This window comes from Lycorma delicatula, chromosome 3 (assembly GCF_047948215.1).
Source record: "Lycorma delicatula isolate Av1 chromosome 3, ASM4794821v1, whole genome shotgun sequence".
Taxonomy (NCBI): domain Eukaryota; kingdom Metazoa; phylum Arthropoda; class Insecta; order Hemiptera; family Fulgoridae; genus Lycorma; species Lycorma delicatula.
The window spans coordinates 113,980,003-113,992,928 of NC_134457.1; the positions used below are offsets into that span (position 1 = coordinate 113,980,003).

General features: G+C 27.2%; 1 long non-coding RNA gene across 1 annotated transcript; it reads left to right on the plus strand.

Moving 5' to 3' along the window:
* The first annotated feature begins 233 nt into the window (after positions 1-233).
* Positions 234-12,543, plus strand: LOC142321904 (uncharacterized). The gene is made up of 3 exons (XR_012755736.1): positions 234-422; positions 5,051-5,212; positions 12,424-12,543. It is a non-coding gene; the product is annotated as an uncharacterized LOC142321904 (long non-coding RNA).
* Positions 12,544-12,926: the final 383 nt, after the last annotated feature.

Here is a 12,926-nt window from a genome sequence, read left to right on the forward strand (position 1 = left end):
TGGAAAAGACGACCAATCATAATTTATCTTACAAAGATTCGAAACAGGCTGTCACGTTTTCGGGAGCGTGCTGTTTATTGTACAAGTATTTCAATATTTTAAAATATACTATGCCTTATGATACAATATGAATAAAACGGACATATTAGAATAATTTTCTTCTGTGATTTCTAACTTTTTTAATGACTGTATTTTATATGTTACAAATCATACAAAATACGAATAAAGGTTTCTAACCTTGTAGCGATATTATCAATTTATTAATAGACTGGATATTATCTTGTAGTATCTTTTCCAACAAATCTGATTTAATATTATATACTATATACTTTAAATACTATGACAAAGACCTTAAATTGAGTGTTCTGCCCATATCCCACCATTTCGTTTCTGCTATTATTACACCTCATCAACAAAATAAGGTGATATGCAGTATTAACAATGTTAATTAATACTTATATATAATGCAGGAGTAACAATGTTAGAATTTTTCCTTACTCAGGTTTGTACTTTTATCAACCTCCATTACGAACAATATCTGGAGCAAAAACTAACTGCTGAATAATTTTAAGAAATCCCTTTAGCATTATAACCTTGACTGTTGTTGATTAGTGTAACAGAAATTCTATAATACTTGCTCAAGAAATGCAAATGCTCTGTAATCTCCTTTTTCAGGCAAAAGGTATCAGCTGACTTTCACTATTTTCTGGATGTAACTCTCAAGAAAATCTGTGATTTAGATAAAGGTTACTAAAATTTCTATTACAACACCTGAGGAACTTTCTCAGATAATTTGTGCAGAACGTAACAGAAATTAGGCTTCATATTTCAAATGTTCAAAATGCCATTAGTGAATCGGCTCTGTTCTGAATACATCCCTGACTTGTTAGGTCATGAAATAAATGTTGTTTGAAATTCTCATTATGCTATTTGTTGCATTCAGAGTCCAGAACCAGTTTGTCATGAATATTGTACCACAACTTTGTCTTCCCAAGTTTGCAGATAGGAGCTCTATCTAAGATGTGGAGCACCTTTTCAAGTTGGCCTGCCTTTTGTTATCTTGTGTGAGCCAGTTTATGCTGCAAACCAGATAAGATCAAGATACATGTTAAAGCTATACAATTATAGTTATATTGCAACTATGGCAAGGCTATACATGTATGAATGTGAAAATGAAATCAATGGCCCTTCATCAGTGGGCTAATTTACTGATTGCGTCATTTCATTTATTCCCAAATTTTGTGTATCATTCTAAATGATTGTTTTTGGTTAATTTATCTGTTTTTCATGTTCATTCCAATGACTAGTTTATTACTAAATAAATTTATTTTGTTGTTATTATTATCAAACCATTGAAAGTTTTAATATTATTAATTTTTTTACTGGTTGATTATTAAGATTTATATAATTTATTCTCTTCTAATGTTTTGTTTAAATTATTTTACTATTATACATATACTGTCAAATGACTTACCTTAAACCAATAAAAGATAAAACATATTTTGATATACAGATTAGCATACAATAGGTGGCTCAAAAAGATCATTCTAGTTTGTTGGGATTACCTTTTCTATTTTTTTTATTTAAGAATTTGGACCCAAAATAACAGTTAATTTAATCTCCTTATGAGATGAATTTGATTCATATTAAAATAATATAAATAAATCTTGAGCAAGATTTTATACAAACCTGATCACTCAACAGTAGCCACATTGCAACTTCTCACATCCCCTTTCTATTTTTTCATACTCAAAAAAATAACATTAAAAATAGTTTTAATATAAATAAACAAAAAGTTTTTATTCAGAATGATAAATAATATAGTAAGTAGATTATGTCAAGAATATGTTCACATGCTACTCTGTGGTTAAAAAAAGGAATATGACCCAGAATTTGCCCAGATAGATCAAAGGAAATCATAAAATCTCAATCAGAGCAGTATTACAAAATTCACAGTTAATTGTAAAATAAAAATATATATGCATTTTAATTATAAAATCCATATCAATTCTTTAATACGATTAAATATTTAAAAGATGCATATTAATTATTTAAAATATAAATACATGAAGATGCTATGTACATAAAATAATTAGAAAATAAACCACCAATCAGAAATTGTTAATGAATTTTATTTGAGCAATTACTATGAACACACTGCATTTATAGACATGTTGCAATTTCAGAGTTTTTTTAAATTTGTTTGATTAGTATTATTTAAAAATTCATCACCATAGTTAAAATAGTTTCTGTAAAAGAAAATTTCTTAACTTCATTTTAGGTAAATTGATGGGAAGATCTTAAACAAGTTGGTAATTTATTAAAAATGGCAATAGAAGCATAAATAAGGGCAATAGGACCCTTTCTTATAAGTCAAAGTATTATTACATAAAAATAGTTTTGTTGCCTGATTTGTTAGAAGTGGATATGGTTATTTTTTTAAGAATAATAGATTATTAGCAAACATTACACATTCAAAATTAAAAATGTAAGCATAAGTTAACATTTTTAATTCAGTAAATCTTGGCCTGCATGATTCATACTTACAAGCGCCAAATAGTAGTATCTTTCAGCCTATTTTTTTTATCTTCAAAACTCTCTATTAAACTGCATGATATTATACTTCAAATGGGAATGTGAATATACATAATCATAATAAATATAATACCTCTGAATCAATATCAGTAAGTTTGAATTTGTTGCAGAATGTGGTTGATTTGTTGCAATTAGCAATGATTTGTTTACCTAATAATTACAATTTCCCTGGAATCAAAAAACATAATATTAGCACTAAAAATTTCCTGAAGGATGCATATTTACTATATTCAAGTATGTTGGCTTGATATCTCCAGACCAAATAGACTGACTTGGATGAATTTGGCACAATATATCTGGAAAATTGATGCATTTAATTTTGGCTGCCATTGGTCAAGGGGCAGGGAAAATAACAGCATGGGTCTTGCATCCCAAAATTTTACTCAAAGGGTAGTAAATTTTTTCTCATAATTTAATACCTTAGGTAATTAATCAGTTTGATTAATTACTTAAGCTACTTTCTGATGGTTTTTGTTTTATTCAAACCTCCATAAACAGATGGGGCAAGAAGCTTATTTTCTTGAAATAAGCTTGTTCGGTGGATTCATCTTTTTTTTAATATCAATAAAATCTTAACTAATGGTGAAAATAGATCACAATCTAAGAGTTTATACAATTTTATTTTGCAATCTAATTAATTAATAATCTAATAATTAATTAATAATATTATTAATTTTTTTCTATACAATAATATTTTGCAATAAAAGAAGACAATTTACACTTAAGACAAATTAGATATCTTGATTACAGTTGTCATACAATTTTGAAATTTTGCAGAGTGAATTTGGTGTCAAACAAACTTCCATGTGAGGAAATTTGTATTTAAGACTAATTATGCATCTCAACAATGTTTTGTCATAAATTTTTCATGTTTCTAAGTATTTAATTAGACAATCAAAGCTGTTGTATTTCTGGATTCTTCAACAATATTATTGTTGAAGTATAACAATATTATTGTCGATATTATAAATTACTCGTTCTTACGAGTAATATGTACTATGTTGTAGTAACAACAAAATCATGTGTAGTAGTGCAATGTGTTTTTGCTGTGAAATCTTTTAACAAAAATGGTGACTGACATGTGATCATTAAGTGTGGATTTTGAAGTTTGATATTCATCGTAATTATCCTGTTCACCAGTCCTTATTAAGATTTTGGTTCAAAATAAAAAAGAAACTTAGCAATGTAAATACAGCAAATAGAGAGGCTGAACACACTCACACTAAACTGTCACCATGATGTCTTAAGGCAGCATTCAGAATATTTTACAAAAGGATCTACATGCACTTCATGAGAAATTATTTTACAGTTCTGAAATTGTGTAATGCAAAATCTTTTTGCTTCTTAGTATTACTGAGCTTTAATGATAGACTAGAGTGTTCTTACTTTAAGATAACCCTTTTTATTTCTGAAATCATCATCTATTAAATAAAGAATTTTTTTAACAAGATGTAAATGACTATGAGCTATATAACATAAGTTCTAAGGAAGGTTTTCAGAATTTCTCCCTAACCATATTATTTCTGGTGTGGGAATATCATGTGACATCCAAGTCACCTTCTTTCAGTGTGCCTGCGCTTCACATAATTCAGGTGTTAAAATAGTGAATGGTGCTAAAGATTAATTCCAGTAGAAATGATTCAAAAAATTAACAGGCAAGCCACACCACAATTTCCTTACCAGTGCCAAAGTGGTGGTGGTTATTTGAAGGATGTTAATCTTAAGAAAGAGAATGTTGTCAGTACAATTTAAGTGCTTTTATGTATAAAATTTATTCATAGATTTTAAACTTAAATAAATGAAAGAATTTTTTGGGTATTTTTTGAATATTAGATACCATAACCATAATGGCTGTAAATATATTTACCCAAGGCAAATTGACTCTCAAAAACAGTACAGAAATTACAAAGAGTACCGAACATCCCATTAGCATATTTTGCTAAGGAGAGTAGGGAATGAAGTGGTATACTGCTGACTTTTTCCCAAGGACAAACACAGTTTCATATCAGCATGCCAAATTCAATTAAATGCAGATGATGTTCAGCCCTTACAATGATACCATTACTCTGTTCACCAAAGTTTGGCCATATAAAGATCATTCCTTTTATTACTCTCAGGGGAAAATAATCTGATTAGTTCTGCTAAACTTAGATGCTTTTTATTCTATATACTTATTATGAAAGAATGTAACAGGCAGCATAAATAGTGTTCATCAACTTGGGGGTCACAATGATATGAAAGGGGGGATCATGAAATCAGCCTACAACTTTACACATAAACAATAATGAAATCATTTTATGTAAATTGCTCATGTTTGTACATGATCAATTTGCATGTATATACATGCATACACACATGCATATTCATAGCTGCTACTAACGCAGCTTAAAAAGTTTAACTGCGTTGGTGTTGGTAGGTCGTGAAATATTCATGATATATTTTTTATACTTTTTAGGGTCGTGGAGCTAAAAAGGTTGAGTATCAATGGCAAAAAGCAACAAACTGATGTATTCCTCTCTTTAGGAAACAATATAATGAACTCACTCTACTCAATAGTGATACCATTCATTATGTATTTAAATTGGCCCTATTCATTGATGCATTCTACTGTTTGCAGGTTTGTAAATTATTATGGTATAAACAAGTTTGTTATTTAAAATATTAATTGTAAAAACAATAATTTTTTCTGAAAATTTTATTAAAAATTGATAACTTTATTTTTAGTATAAATTGTTTTGCATAACAATTAAAAATATCTATTCAATCTCATTTTACTGTTTACAGAAATTTTTTGATTTTTAAATAATGAAAATCCAAAAGAAAAAATTTCTTAACAGATAAACTACACTGAAGTGTTGTATAAATATGCTAATACATTTTTGAAAGGTTCATTTTCTCTCATCATATATGGCCTTGCCACATTCGTTTTAGTTCTGTTGGATTGCTTAAATTGTGTTATTTTATTATTAATTTTATCTTCACTATAATTTATTAGAACTTTGTAAATAATCTTTATATATAGCTCTTGTGGTTTCTGTGAATCTGCTTTTCTTTCATGCAAAAACTACTCTAAACTGATTGAGCTGAAATTCTGTATGAACACAGTTTTTTTACCTGGAATGAACAAACGGCTACTGCCATTTCAAAATGTTTCATGGTTTCAAGATGGTGTTTTAATGGCTTGCAGTGACAACTAGATTATGTTCCAACTCAATATTCAAGTTTATTATGACCAAATAAAATTTGGAGACCATTTGCATTATTTTAAATTAGATTTTCTACAAATAGTCTCTTTCTCAATATCTCTTTTGGTTATTGAGAAAGTAGCTTAAAGGGTATAATAGTGTACCATGTGGCTGGTCAACCAACACTGTTACTGTGTTTGGGATGTGACTAGTTGAACCTATCTCTGGTTACTTGACTATAAACATAGGTTAAAAAAAAAAAAAAAAAAAATGTGAAATGAAGTACAGTCATTTCCTAGTGGTGCTTGTCAGCTAACACTAAGAATTGTTCAAAATACTTCTTTACCTATTTTTACAAAATACTTCCTTTAATACTTCTTTTTTTAGGAATTGTACTTCGGTAAAGAAGGAAGAACTTAAAAATAGTAGCTATAACTAATATTTTTAAGATTGAGGACTATTCTAAAATACACATACTTCAAAGGTTTGAGTCCTGTGCTAACTAAACTGTTGCTGTGAAGAAATTACAATATTCTGATAGTTTTTATAAACTGAACAAGCTTTAATTATTATTTATTGGTATTATTCTCATAAGCATGAGGATAATGAATGCAGTGGGAATCCAGGGGGCTCTGCCCCCTGGTTAGATATGATGGACAAGCCTTGACTGGCTAGTTTATTTATAATAACCATAAGTATAAATTTGAAGATTGTAGATATATATTTTTATTATTTTTACTAATCTGCATAAAATTATTAAAACTCATTTTCTATTTTTCAGCATCTCAATTTAAAAATTGAGAAACATTTTTAGTGAACCTTACATTTTCAGTTCTTCTTTTTTCAATCAACAAAAAAAAAAATAAAAGAATAAAAAGCAACCAATGTTCATTTCAAATCAAATTTACTCACATAATTAACATTTGTTTGCCTCTTTTGTTACAGATAACTGCTTCTTTAATACTTTGATGACTTTTTTAAATACAAAAAGCTTCAGCTTAACTTTTATGTTATTTCCTAATATATAACATGTTATAATGAAATTATTTATTTCTTATTTCAATTAAATCCAATAAAAACCATAAAGTTGGGAAAGGTTACTACCATAAATAACAATCAATTATATTTTATTTGAAATTTATTGGGTATTTTGATGCAATGCCATGTACTCTTCAACGTATTGTTTTTCATTAACTTATTTTTACAAAGCTTTTTCTTCCTTATTTAGATAACATAAAAATACATTTTCACATATTCTTAATGACACTGTAGTATTTTTTGGTGAATTTACCACATTCATTTTCTATCTTAATATGTAGTCAAAGTAATGGAATATTAGATAAAATATATTCTGAGAAATGATGTAATTTTTTTTTACATATATCTCCTTTAATAAATAAAATCTTCATAAAATACGTCTGCTAAAAATAAAAACTTATTTTTTTCTAACAAAATATTAAATTTTGGATTTTCGTATAGACATTCTAATCTGCTAGTAAGACCTTTATAATTATTTGACCTTGAATGAGCATTGTCATTGCTCCACTGTTATTATTTACTTATCCTCTTAACATTGAAATCATAACAAGGTTCTATTTTACTAAGTCTCTTCTCAATATTTTCATATTTTAATTTCTCAGTGGTTTCCAGTTGTTTGATGAGTTACACTACGATTTATATAGAAGATATATATTTTTAAAATTTTGAAGTTATATTTTTAGTAAATTTTCAACAATTACATCAAGAAGTTTTTATTAGTATTTATTGTGGATTAGGCCTGGCTGAGCAGTTTCAGTTTTACTCCTCTTCAATCTAGTAATCTACCTTCTTCAGGGTTTATATCACTGAATCTGTAATTGTAAACAGTGTGGTGGTTTACTTAAGAAGTGTTGAGTCAGTTTCTTCTAGTGATAGAAAAATCCTTCACAGATTTTAAAATCTCATTTAAGTTGCCTGTATCCCACTCCATTCATTAATAGATACATTTTCTGCAACATAACCTTACATTACCTCTTTACTTTCCTTATCTCTGTTAACTGCTATATGAAACAGACAAGTGGAAAATAAAAAAAATGATATCCATTCCAAAAATACTTTTCCCCCAGTGATTTTTTTAGAAATTTAAGTAATTGGAATGTTCCAATAAATTTAATTCTTTTTTCTAAAATATAATCTGTTGATAAGTACTGAATTTAATTAAATTATTACTTAGGGAGTTTATATACATAATCATTACAATGTTTTGAAGCTACAATTTCTACAGTTTCATCTTCAAAATCATCAATCTGTCAATTATTTTATTGGCAATGAATTCATTTTTAAATATTCTGTCTTTATTTATTTATTGCACACATCTATACAATCTTATTTTGTAAAGTTGTTCAGTTTTTGTGGAAATATTTTTATTGTTATTTCTTCCATACTTCAAAATTTTCAATTAATATTTTTCTCTTATTAGCTATTCCCTTACAATAGAACCCTAACAATCATAATATAGTCCTCAAACTAGTTACACTACTAGAATAGATACTATCTTCCAGTTTTACAAAAAATCAAATAAATATTTGAAAGTGATTTTTCTGAGGTAGAATTTTGGTACCATGTTTCTGACCTCACATTAATCAACACAACAAATTTTAAATTAATGTTAATAAATTAAATTAATTACAATTTTTATAACTTTTTAGAGTTAATTTTGTCTCTTTTCTCATTCACTGTAGTTTTTAAATAGCAACATACAGAGCAGACAAAAAACTAACTCTAGTATAACTCTATTCTGTTATCCTATTCCTAAATGAAACATGAAAAATTCACTTGTACCAGAATGTTTTTTCAAGTACAATTTTTGAATGTATAGGGGCCAGTTGCTTCTAAATGCAAGTTTGGGATCTTTTGAGATGAAATCTCCTCCTCAATACGCTGACTTCTTTCTATTTCTGTTTAGCACAAATGAGCATGATATGTATGAAAGTAAATGAAGTCTAGTCTTGTACAGTCTCAGGTTGACTATACCTGAGATGTGTGGCTAAATTGAAACCCAACCACCAAAGAACACTGGTATCAACGATCAGTATTCAAATCCATATAAAAGTAACTGCCTTTACTCGAATTTGAACCTTAGAACTCTAGAATTTGAAATCATCTGATTTGCAGTGACGTCTTCACCACTAGACCAACCCAGTTAGTTCAATATATTGACTATTTGATAATATATCTTCACTATTTTGTAAGAGCACCATGCTGTCTGCAAACAAAAGAAAATTATTACAAATGCCAGAATTAAGTTCTTTTCCATAGTCAATATTTTGTTATCATTGTATTAAAATCTTTTCAATATAATTATTGAAAAAATAATAAGTAATTTACATTAACGCTCTAACAGATCTTCTTATTTATAGTAAATACATTTGCACGGTTATCTTATTTTAAAAAAGCAACTGTTTCACTTGTACATTTTAATTATGCTTTTTACAGATTGTTTTGGATAACTGTTATTAAACATAATGTTCTACACTACTGACTTAGTTGATCTGTAGCCTTTTTTTCATAATTTATAATTAAACTTTAATTTTAATGTGCGTATGAATGTCACAAAAAATTAATTTTTTAAAAGGCACATTTATATCACATGAATTCCAGTTGCATTTTTGCTATTAATACCCAATGGCAAAAAAAAGGTTCAACAATCTCATGACATATTTTTTTAAGTAAATGTGGTTAGATATATGAGGATTACCTAAAAATAAGTGGAATCTATCTATACCTGAAGGGCAATGTAGGTGAAGTTGGAAATTTCACCATTAGATGTAGTAGCTTAGAGTATTCTGGCATTGCTCTCTATTTTATGTCGGTTTTTCTTGGTCAGCTTGTTTAATTTGTTCTGTGACAGGTGATCATAAAAAGCAGAGAATCTGTGTTAAATTTTATTTCCTGTTAGGGAAAAGAACTGCTGAAACAATAGTGAAGCTTCAAAATGTTTTTAAAGAGAAAGCTTTACATAAAACATAGGTCTACAAGTGGTTTTCATATATTAAACATGGGGAAAGGTCACTTGAAGACCAATCTATGTAGAAGATATGTGGAAAATCATAATTAGGAATGATGAAAACTTTGAAAAATTCAGAATACAATTTATGAAGATCATCATTGGAATATTGAAGAATTTCATAAATAACATATGTGTCTCAGATATCTTTCCAACAAATTTTAACAGATGAACATGAAATGTGTTGCTACAATATTTATTCTTTGATTGCTCACAGATCAGAAAACTGGTTGAGTTAATACATGCCACGATTTGAATTACTAATTTCAAAATAATCCAAACTTTCCTTCTGAGCAACAGGTGATGTGAGTTGATACTATGGTTATGGTCTGAAAAACAGGATAATCAAGCCAACAGAAATCATGAAAGTCACAGATAAAAAAAAACCATGGCAAGTCCAATTAAATGTGATGATAATGTTGATTTGCTTTTTTATGTAAATGGGATTGTTCACAAAGAAGTTTGTTCCTCCTGGATAGATAGTGAATCAGCATTTCCGTCTGACAATGTGAGAGAATAGTGATTAATTTTGCATTGCAATTCTGCCCTCTATATCAGTTTTTATGGAAAAACACACTAAGCGTTATCACTCTATTAACGTTAAGTGTTAGGGATAACGCTTATTCACCTGACATTGCTGTGAACAATATTTCTTGTTCCAGTGTATGAAAAAAAGGAAAGCATTTTTGTGCTAGGAAAGAAAGCAAAGCAAAGATAAATCGCTGCAGGCCTTAGGGAAAGTTACTGTTCAGGAATTTCAAAAATGTTTTAAGCAATGGGAAAACTTGGGACAAGTGCAATCAGTTACATGAAAAATACCTTGCGTGAGATTTTACTAGTCATTTACAAATGACAAGTAAATCTAATTTTTCTAATAATTAGATAATTTTAATTATTATAAAATTTTTTAACAGAATAATAAGGAATGGTTAAGGGAGAGAGAATAGAATAATTTGAATAGTCTTGTAAACAACTTTATAGGGTCAAAATTGCATTTTTTTTTCATATGATTACAGCAGAAAAGTGTTACAAAAAATAATTCTGTATTTAAATGAGGAAGACAGAAAACTAAAGGTGAATAAGTTAAGAGCAGTGATGAGAGAAGAGAAGAGTTATTATGATAATGCGAGAAGAATGGAAAAAATGACTTATGCATCAAGAAAGATGGACAGTGATAACCAAGAATGGATGAAAGCCTATTTAGCTTTCTATTTAACTTAAGCTCAGAGTATTTGATTACTAAAAAATTAACAAATTAACAAAAAGTAAAGGAAAAGAAAGTATTCAGAGGAGACACTCTTCTAGTTGCATAGCTACCTGTTGAGCAATTATTCCGGTACACATCAGTAAGTCAATGCAATCCCATGTACTACAAAAATGTTTTTGGATTATGTAATCCAAAAAAATTTTGGACATAATTTGGACAATTTTTAACATACATAAAATAACAAAAAGTTCAAGAAAAAAAAATTATTTTGCAATTTATTTTTCAACAGTCATTAATCTATTCAATACAAAATGCATAATATAAAAATGTTTTACATTAGATTAAAAAAACTAATAAAAGTTTCAAATAATAAAAAAAATATATATAAAAATTAAAAAAACAAAAAAAAATTTCAGCATAATAAAAGCAAATTCACTGTCATTTGAACACAAAACATAAAATTTTATATACATTACACTTTTAATATAAATTTATAAATCACAATAACTCTAATAAATAATTATCTCAATTGACATTGTTTAATAATTACTTTTAATAACATTATTATATTAAGCCTAATGTAAAAATATAACCCAGGCATATAAAATTAGTTTTAATTTCCCTGTCATACATAACAGAAATAATAAGAATAGTAATATCAACAATATTAATAACTCTTTTGCAACACAGTCAAATAATTAAAGATTAGCAAAAAATTAAATATTCATAAGAGAGGAAAGGGAAACTAAATAATATTATTCTATAAAAATTCACTACAAAAATAATAATCTACCTTGATTAACTGTTGTGCTAACAACTAACTTTATTTTGCACTTTTTTAAAATTCAATTAACATTCGAACATTTTTCCATACTCTGTACACACACATTTTCTCTCACACTCGCATAATATTAATAAATCATACATCATATAAAATGAAAAATTTATTCAGATCATTGCATAAACTCTTTAAAGTGATAGATCTAAAATATTATTAGTAGAAAAAAAACATATTTTCTAATATAATAGTTATTATTAAATAATCTATATCTTACAGATAAATAAATTATGTACATCATCAACTGGACGGAGAATTATGACTACTTGTGAAGGGACAAATATACCCTATTAGACACATTTCATAACTACAGTATTCATTAATTTATTAGAATTTTATCATATATATAAAAATTTTGTTACTTATTTATATTATATCTGAGGTAAATAAATACATATTTACTCTAATATAAAATAATTTTTATCATGTAATAAAAATGAAATAGTTGTAAATACTAGCTGATATGCAATTACTGCTTATTATAAATAAATTATATTTTAATTTAAAAAAAATATATTATGTATTAATTTGCAATCTTTTTATGCTGAATTAGGTTTTAGGAGAAAACTCTTCTACAGACATGCAATACTTTTTCAAAAAAAAAAGGGCTAGAATTTATCAAGTTATAGAATCTAAGGCGTATTACAACAAAATTGATAAATTAATAATTAAATTAATTAAATAAATAAATAAAATTAAATGAATATTATGTTTTTAATTAGAAAAAAATGATTACCAATATAATTTTCCTTTCCTAACTTTCCTCTATGGCTTTTAAAACAAAAATGGAATGATTTTTTTCTCAATTAAAATATTTTGTTTTAATAAAAAATAATAAATCAACAAAATTTAAAACTGGTTGAACTTTATTTCTTGATCAATTAATTTTAAACAAAATCAAGAATCTAATGCAGCCTTATAATATGCTTTTACAAGCAACAAGGTAGGAAACAGTAAATGAAGTACTTCAGAATTAATTAAAAAAATTACTATAATAAAAATAATTTCCAGAATAAAAGGAGTAACAGATAAGAAAAGTGGGTGTAGTAAAGTGTC